The sequence below is a fragment of the Sphaerodactylus townsendi genome, linkage group LG06 (assembly GCF_021028975.2).
Source record: "Sphaerodactylus townsendi isolate TG3544 linkage group LG06, MPM_Stown_v2.3, whole genome shotgun sequence".
NCBI lineage: Eukaryota > Metazoa > Chordata > Lepidosauria > Squamata > Sphaerodactylidae > Sphaerodactylus > Sphaerodactylus townsendi.
Genome location: NC_059430.1, coordinates 84,776,241 through 84,785,256, shown reverse-complemented (window position 1 = coordinate 84,785,256; position 9,016 = coordinate 84,776,241). Strand labels below are relative to the sequence as shown.

At 38.7% G+C, this 9,016-nt stretch overlaps 1 long non-coding RNA gene across 1 annotated transcript; it reads left to right on the top strand.

Annotated features, from left to right (window-relative positions):
• The first annotated feature begins 2,148 nt into the window (after positions 1–2,148).
• On the top strand, positions 2,149–8,521 carry LOC125434598. The gene is made up of 2 exons (XR_007244803.1): positions 2,149–7,527; positions 7,558–8,521. It is a non-coding gene; the product is annotated as an uncharacterized LOC125434598 (long non-coding RNA).
• Positions 8,522–9,016: the final 495 nt, after the last annotated feature.

The window sequence follows — 9,016 nt, the reverse complement described above, 5'->3', positions numbered from 1 at the left end:
CCAGGTGCCTTTGGGAGCTCACATGCAGGATGTGAAAGCAATGGCCTTCTGCGGCTGTTGCTCCCGATCACCTGGTCTGTTAAGGCATTTGCAATCTCAGATCAAAGAGGATCAAGATTGGTAGCCATAAATCGACTTCTCCTCCATAAATCTGTCCAAGCCCCTTTTAAAGCTATCCAGGTTAGTGGCCATCACCACCTCCTGTGGCAGCATATTCCAAACACCAATCACACGTTGCATGAAGAAGTGTTTCCTTTTATGAGTCCTAATTCTTCCCCCCAGCATTTTTAATGAATACCCCCTGGTTCTAGTATTGTGAGAAAGAGAGAAAAATGTCAAAAAAAATGTCAAAAAAAGAGAAAAACCATTAATCATGGTGGAGATGGTCAGCCGCTTGAGGAGGGCTGGACTGTTGTGTGTGGATGCAAGACTGCAGCTCTCTGAAGCACAACAACAATCCATTCATTTTTGGGTGTTCTTTAAAGCATTGTGCCCCTTAATGCAGAACTTTAAACAAGCCTATAGAATGCCCTGTTGGTTCCACACTGATCCAAGCTTATCACTATATCAATAGTAAAGTGGCTAAACCCCTTGCTAATCACAAAAATAGCAAAACCAGACTATCTGCAGATAAAGTAGGGCCATTGCTAAATACTTGGCATCTCTAGGCATGCCAAAAAAATGACAGTATACATTTATCTCCCCCCCCCCCGCCCCCCAGCGAGCCCTGACAAATGAAAATGCTTCAGGACACACAGAGTTCAGAGTAGCTAAGAGTTAAAGAAAGAGCAGAGAAAGGAAAATTGGCCTTAGTTGCTGCCAACTTGTAGGATCCTGAAAGGGAAAATTTCCTGCTCTGTGACCCCCTAACTTGTCTGTGTATATTTCAGCAATTTGTCCACTGATCACAAAATTATGTAATGCTAGCAGAATTTAATACAACTAATACAGTATACAGTCATTCTGGGAGTGTATAATTTCAAATGCAAGTAGGGATCCCATATTAAGCTAGCATACCAGGGAGAAGCGTCTTAGTGTTGTCTTCTCCATTCAGTGCTATCTTTCCATGGATCAGGAGATGTTTGTGTAGTGGGAGAATTCTACCATGAGATACTTCCTTTGTGATTCAGTCCTGAGGAGGATTTATCTGATCATGTCACCTGTGGGAAAAGGCAGGATTTAACCTTGGTGTGATGTTAGTGTGGTGGCTGTCAGTACAATTCTGTACATGTTTACTGTGAAAATAAATCTCTTATCGGTTGGGGGGGGGGGGGTCACCCAAAATTGGGCTCCCAAAAGGGAGCCAAAAAGCACATCCCAAATCATGCCAATTTTTTTCAGCAGGATTTGGGCTGTTTTAGCCCCGCTGCTAACACCTCTACCTCTCAGCTCCACAAGAAGCTCGAGGAAAGCAGAATTTTGGGGGGGTTAATAAACACAACATTTCTGGGTCAGTTAAACTCAAACCCCAAAAATATAGGGGTGGTGGGGGGGGGATGGTGTATACTCCTAATAACATCACTAGCCTAGTTCATAGAGTAGTTGTAAGGATGGCATCAGAATAGTGACTGAAGTGCTTTGGAAATCTGAAATATTGTATAAATACAAAGTACTATTTACATTAACTGTGAACATACAGTTTGAGAGCCAGTGTGATATAGTGGCTAAGAGTGGTGGACTCTGATCTGGAGAACCAGGTTTGATTCCCCTCTTCTCCACATAAAGCCTGCTGGGTGACCTTGATCTAGTCACAGTTCTCTCAGAGCTCTCTCAGGCCAACCAACCTCACAATGTGTCAGTTGTGGGGAGAGGAAGGAGTTTGTAAGCCTCTTTGAGTCTTCCTACAGGAGAAAAAGAGGGGTATAAATCCAAACCCCCCTTCTTCAGTTGCATGCCTAAAACTGAATAAGTAATTTTAAAGAATGTGTCTGATTTTAGTCTTTTTAAATATTTGTTGTTGTAACTGCACTAATCAAAATAATTAATACTTTGAGAGAGCCAGCATGGTGTAGTGTATAAGAACAATGAAATGTAATCTGGAGAAACTGGTTTGATTCCCCACTGCTCCACATGAGCAGTGGACTCTTAATCTGGTAAACCAGGTTTCTTTCTCTGTTCTTATACATGAAGTCTGCTGGGTGACTTTGGGCCAGTCACAATTCCCTCAGAACTCTCTCACCCTCTCTCAGTCCCATCTACCTCACAAGGTGTCTGTTACGGGGAGGGGATGGGAGGGTAATTATAAGCTGCTTTGAGTCTACTTAAAGGTATAGGAAAGCGAGGTATAAAAAAACAAATCTTCTGATATTCCCCTCAGTGTTTTTGCTTTTCTTATATTTCCTCTTCCAACAAAAGTGCTTTTGAAAATTTGACTCATATGTGTTTTGGGAATCAAAAAGAATAAGGTATGTTGACCTTCATATATTCCTCATAGTCTCCTTCAGTATAATGAGGCTGTCTCCATGCTAGGTCAAAAAAAATCAATGCATCTTTTCTTGTGATGAAAAAGTAACATTTCATCAAATCTGACATTCTTCAGCAGAAGTATTTTTAAAGGCAAATGAATTGTCCTTTAACTTAGAAGGATAATATAGTCCACCTTTAAAAACTGAAATATCTTTTCAAACCTTGTAACTTTGTGGAGCAAAATTTTTTAAAAATCCCGACATAACAGGAGGGCATTTCAGTTCTAAACAGTGTAAATTTTCTTTCCTGTGTCACAAGCAACTCCTTCAGATTCTCAGTTCATAACTTAGAATAACTTTTAAAGAAACAGCATAATCTCTAACAGTTTTCAGATGAAAACAGGGACAATGTTGTATACCATTCATCTGTGTTTTTGCACCAAGGCGCATCTTCCTTCTTCAGTAGCAGCACTACTTGGAGGTTCTTTTCCACTCATCATTCATGTGGTGTATTCATTTGTTGTTATAGCCGCTCCTCAGAGGTGGAAGATCCCTGGTGTGTGCTGCCTGTAATTCTCGGTTTAAAGTGCCACTTGGGGAGTTTTGCATAAAAGCTCCAAAAGGTTGCCCTGGGACATGGACAACTGGCTTACTTTCTCTCCCTTCCTTGTTTCTTCTTTGATAAACTGTTCCATCAAATATATAAATACCTTTGAAAACCTTAGTTTAAAATTAGGAAGCTGCTGAAAAGTAAGCTCCCACACAGTGATGCAAATACCTCTGGATCCACTTTCCAAGGCAGCTATATTCCTTGGTAGAGGAGTTTTTACTTTCTTAGTAGTCTCATTCTATTTACCCATTCAAGGTTCCACTGGGAGACATACATTGCCTTTTATCTGTGTCTGCCTCCAAGAAAGCAAGGAAACAAAACCTGCTGCTTTTATGACTCAACTGGTTTCTGCCTGGTCCTAAACATCATCTTATTTTAGACCCAACAGTTCCTATCATAGTTTTCCGGCCAATGAAATGCAATGACAACTGAGCCTGTGCCAAAATGTTGCCTTTAATACTGATAACCCCTAAATATGCCTTCACTAGATTTACCTGCCTTAATCCAGGAAAAAGCCTCCAAAATATGTATTGAGGTTAAGCACATTATGAGAGTTGAAATTGGGCTCGGTATTTTGCAGGGCTTGATCTTAAAGCCAAGTAGAATCCAGCTGGTTACTTAGTGGTCTATCCGTATGCTGCTACATTAGTTTATCTGCTATGGGACAGCAAGGATTGCTTATGGCTTGCTTGATATAATCACAGCATGGCTGTTGGTGACTTAAGTTTTCAGGCAGCTTTGCAAATAATGTTCCAATTTATATTAACCTTCTTATTTTTCAGGCTATGCTGAGGCCTTTATCAGTAGAAGAACACTGGCCAGTATCCTAGTTCCTTGACATTCTCTTAAATTACTTTCAGCCATGCACCATTCTCAGCTATTTTTCTGAAGTTTATTTTCATCTTCTTCTAAAGTATTTTTTAAAGTCAGGCCTTGTTTCCACCTGTTAGAAACCAAAAGGCAAGCATTTCAGCTCACTAACAAGAGCACGAAAGGAAAGAGAAAGAATGCCTCCTTTCCTGGCTCTTATTTTTTAATGGACATGCTGGCTCAGCATTTCAATTCAATGTTTCTTGTGCTGTAATATTAAAAACATTTTGTATCTCCTGTCCATGTTTATCACAGCACCAAAAATTATTTATTTTAGAAGTAAATTTTCAATACTTGAAATTGGTTCTTAAAAATTGAGGGTTTTATTTTTAAAATCTGTGAATGTTTATAATTAATATTTATTTTGGAACAGATTTTCTAAAAATATATTTTGCATATATTAAGTTTAAGGTGACTTTGTTAAAGGGGATTTAGTCCCTATATTCCCAAAACATGTATTCAATTACAGGTTAATTTCCTGTGGCAAATCTTGATTTTTGATTATGTATGAATAGCATGCCTAAGCACAAGATTTCTATAACTAACTTTTACTAGGAGGATGGTGTAATTTAGGAATTTCAGATGGTGTGGCATCTTAAACATCTCGTCTTCTGATTACTTAGCTCAGTCTGGCAAAATTAAACTGCAGGCAGAAGCCGGCTTCTGTGGAAAGATCCATTTGGTGGAACACATTCTATTCCCAAACCATGCAGCACGGATTAAAATACTAGTGCTTGTGGGCACAATGGTCTGTGCAGGACTGGGTTTGAGGAACATGTCTTTACTAATAAAAATCACTACTTGGGAGGGAAGAAGAATGGATCCCAACCTCCCAAATAAGAAACTGGTGCTGACCATCTATTTGATCATCACACATACCCGAATATTTCCATGGAACCCATTCTGGATCACTGTTGCTTAACTTTGGCTCTTTTCCCACCCAATTAATCAAATCCTCCCATTTTATTATGAATGTGGGCAGATTTAGAATGGTTTCCTGTGCTTATCTGATGTTTTTCCTCAATTAATATGTGAAGCATCATTAAATGGGGGCCAGTCCTTCAGGAACTTTAGAAGATTTACAGCCTTACCTCTTATATGTGTTATGTACTCAGTCTTGGTGAACTACAGTGGAATCCCTTTTGGTAATACATTGAGAACAGGATGATTCAGGTAGAATTTATGTCGAAAGAAATTCACACTACTGTTGGAACCAACTTTTTATAGTTGATGCCCACCATTAATAGAGATGAGAATCTGTCATAATGAATTCTATAAATATTAACTACCATTAGGCAGTTTGGAAATGTATTTTAAACATAGCCAAAATGGTAGTCCCTGCTCTGTTTCTTGCAGTATAGAAGATTCTGTGGAAAGCCACAGACTGTAGACTGACTATAAAACCAAACAAGAACATGCCAATTCTCAGGCTAGGAACAACCCCCCAGTTTAGAAAAAAAGAAAGATGGATCACTGGGATTTTATAGAATGAAGCTGTTTGGTACAAATATTTGCAGAGGACATGTTGGCAAGTATGCTCAGTTCACCTTTTAAATAGTTCACCTTTTAAGTAGACATTTTTTACACTAAATTTCATGACTTGGATGGGTTTGGAAACAGCATCCTGGATTATACAACCTATGGCCAGCTCTGCCAACGTTTGGCTTTTAATCAGCTTGCCTCAGCACCAGCAGTCTCTATAGTTCTTCTGTTAGTTTCCTTCCTCTCTCATGTACTTAAATTGCAGGTGGAATGAGCAAAAGCTGAGAAGGGGGGATCCATCTTTCAATTCCTCAGGTTCCCTATGACACATTGAAGTTTCTAGGGTGGGATGGGCTGGCCATCTAATTTACAGGGAAAGTTCTCTGTGGACTATTGCCCTGAAGGGCTGCTGGCAGCCCTGGAACAAACAAAGCTATGGACCTGTAGCACCACTAATGCTGCAAGGCTCACTTGGCTCAGACCTGGGCAGTGTGTGGGAAGGGGCAGCAGGTGAGCCAACACCCATGGCTGGTTCTGCAGCCCAGATATGGCCTGAGTGGGCCCAGTTTGTGTCACTGCAGGAACAACTCAGCCTCACTTTCAGTTGAGCCATGTGAACTTTCCAGTCTCTCTAGTTTTATGCATATTTGGGAGTTTCTATTGCTGCTGGCAACACTGTTATTTTATGTGTGTAATATATTTATAAAATATATTGAGCCAGAATAAATTCAGTTACAAAACCTAGAACTCTTAGCAACTATGGCTGTTCTTCCACATGCTCCAAATTCTCCCAGTTTGTTGCCAGTTGTTCTGGAAGCTTTAAGATGAATGTCAAACCCTCAAGGGGTCTGTAGAAGACCAACAGGGATCTGCCCAAATTTTCATACAACTCCTGACCATTCTCCACATGTTCTCTGACAAAACACAGAAAAAAATCAGGTCTATTCTGAATCAAAATGGGGAAGGTGACATTTGCCCAGTGCTAGTCCAGACTGGATGATGAAAAGCCACTGTGTCAGCTTACTAGAATGAGCTTTGGAAATTGTCCAGAAATCAAATCTGCGTGCTCTTGCACTGTTTCCATTCATTTAATGGAACTTGTGCAGATGTTCCAGTGTCTTTATGGTTATTCCTGCACTATTATGAGATTTTTAAATGATTTTAAAAAATAAATTATTGTTAAATGAGAGAAAATTGGATGAAATCAGTGTTTCAGAGATTAAAAACTATGTATTATAAATATACTGTAGCCTGATGGCTGAAAGGCATAATGAGCACTTTAAGAGCAAATTTATTTGTGCACTTTTCTTTTAAATTGCCTTCTATCCAGAATTTTGTGTCAGGCCAGAAGCAGAGAGACTACAATACATGCTTTATGGTTTTAAAACATATATATATAGTGTGTTATTGCGGGTAACTTTTACAGCTTAAATGTAGCTACTGACAATGAAATGATACTGAGATAAAAGTCACATTTGGGGGGAGTGGGGATATTATTATTTTCTATAAATCTTCATAGCCTTGTGTACAGTAACCATTTGGCATAAACTACAGAATAGTGAGAATTATGCCATGTCTAAAAGAAGAGAAGTTAGCAAAGTACATTCTTCTCTGTGACAAATGTTTTGGTATTGTACAATTGAATTCTCTAAAGGCAATTATGTAGATTTTAAAAATCAGAAAAAATTGGGCAATTATCTATTTTGTGTATTTTCGCATACAGAAGGAGTTTTTTAAATGTGCCAATAATCATCACTGTGCTGTTTTGTAACAAAGTGCTAATGGTGTTCAGAAGTACTGTATATGAAAATATTTTAACCACAAGATTTATTAGTAAATATCAAACACATTTCCTAATCTGACTTGCATCTCTTGGGATCAAGGCAGTTAAATTAGTATAAGAAACTAGTTTCTAAAAAAAACCTTTTGTATGTAGTAAATATGAATTGTATTACATTCAACAACTGGGCATGTGTAATTAAATAAAGCTTTATATGTGTATATATATAAATACATAATGTTGCAGTACATATTGGCTTTAGATACATTTATCTAAATTGGTTTTGACATTTTAATTCATTTTATGTAACCTACCAAAGGAGGTGAGAAGATAGCACAAATCTGCCAACCCTGCCTCATTAGCACTCAAAACTATGAGAAGTTCTGCTCTGCTCCCTGGATCATGAGAAGTTCTGCTCTGCTCCCTGGATCACAGCAACACATAGAATAAATTTATGTTACAGCCCTAAGGAGCAATCCTAAAATAGTCTACTTGGAAGCAAGTCCTATGTTATTCAATGGGGCTAATTTCCAGGAAATTTTCTTTAGGATTACAGCCATATTATTTAAAAGTATCTAAGTGCATGATCAGTACTTAGATACAATTTTTAAGTTACCTGCAGTTAAGTGTTGGGTCAACAGTTATTTTGTTTTCCATTCAAGCATGCATTTTCTCTTAATTGCTTCTCTTCCCCACCCTTTACTCCTGGTAGACTTAATTAGTGTGCTTCAGAAACAGTTTTCCCTAGATCATGAACAGTTTATCTAGGCTGGCGTTAGAACTCCTACAGTGATTTCTGTTTTCTCTGTGGTGGCTTTAGACAGACTTGCCTGTATCATACTGAAACTCAGAAAAGACAGAGACTCTGTTGGTCTTTAAAAACTCAGTTACGGCTGCATGTGGCCCCAGTTTGAACTGTGGAGGAGAAGGGCATTTTGCTCTTGTAGGCCCCTCCCATACACTACTTTTAATCCTTTGAAGGAAAAGGGGATGCTGTGAGTCGGAAGATTCCCTGCACTTTCTTTAAAGAGTTTTTAAAGAAGTATTCAGATCCATGATCTTGTCTCCTTTGAGCTTGAAATATTGAAGTGACTTGTGAAGAATACTGCCTCCCACTTCCGCAATGTATGTATGGACCAGTCCCACACCAGCTTGTTTTTACAATTTTAGCACATCCTGTTTTGTTTCTCAACCAGCCAAGCCTATAATGTATAAAAGTGGTGTATATTTTATTAAAACATGGTGATATAAAGTTATATGTTTTTATGTTCCAGTTGCTTTACTGGACGTTCAGTCTGTATGTAAAAATAAATATATTTAACAAATTGTCTGACAATTGTAAATGAATGAATAAAAGTGAGAGCTGATTACAAACCTGTTCTGGGGGTTTATTTGTACTGTCTGGTTGTTGTTTTTAATACCGGTGCCCCCGATCAGTGAGACTAAAAAAAATGTTTTTGTATGCATATTATTTATGTGTTGAAATCTATTCAAAGCATGATGAAGAAGCCATGAGAAAGTGGAAAATGCAATGTCAACAAAAATGAAAAGTTGCAAAAACACATATATTACACAATTATTATTTATTTATATTCTGCCCTCTCCCACCAAAGTGGGCTCAGGGTAGATCACAATAAAAAATGGATGTCACAGGGAATTTCAGGTATCCAGGCCAGCTGATGGAATAAGTGTATCTATAATGATAAAGCTGTCGTTATACTCAACCATAGGCCCAGTGGAATCTCTCAGTTTTCCAAGGCCTTCAGAGCTGACTTGGTCATCAGAGCCTGGGTCTCCTAAGACAGAGAGTTCCACCAGGCAGGGGCCACATCCTAAAATGTTGTGGCCCTGGTCAAGGACAGCCAGATG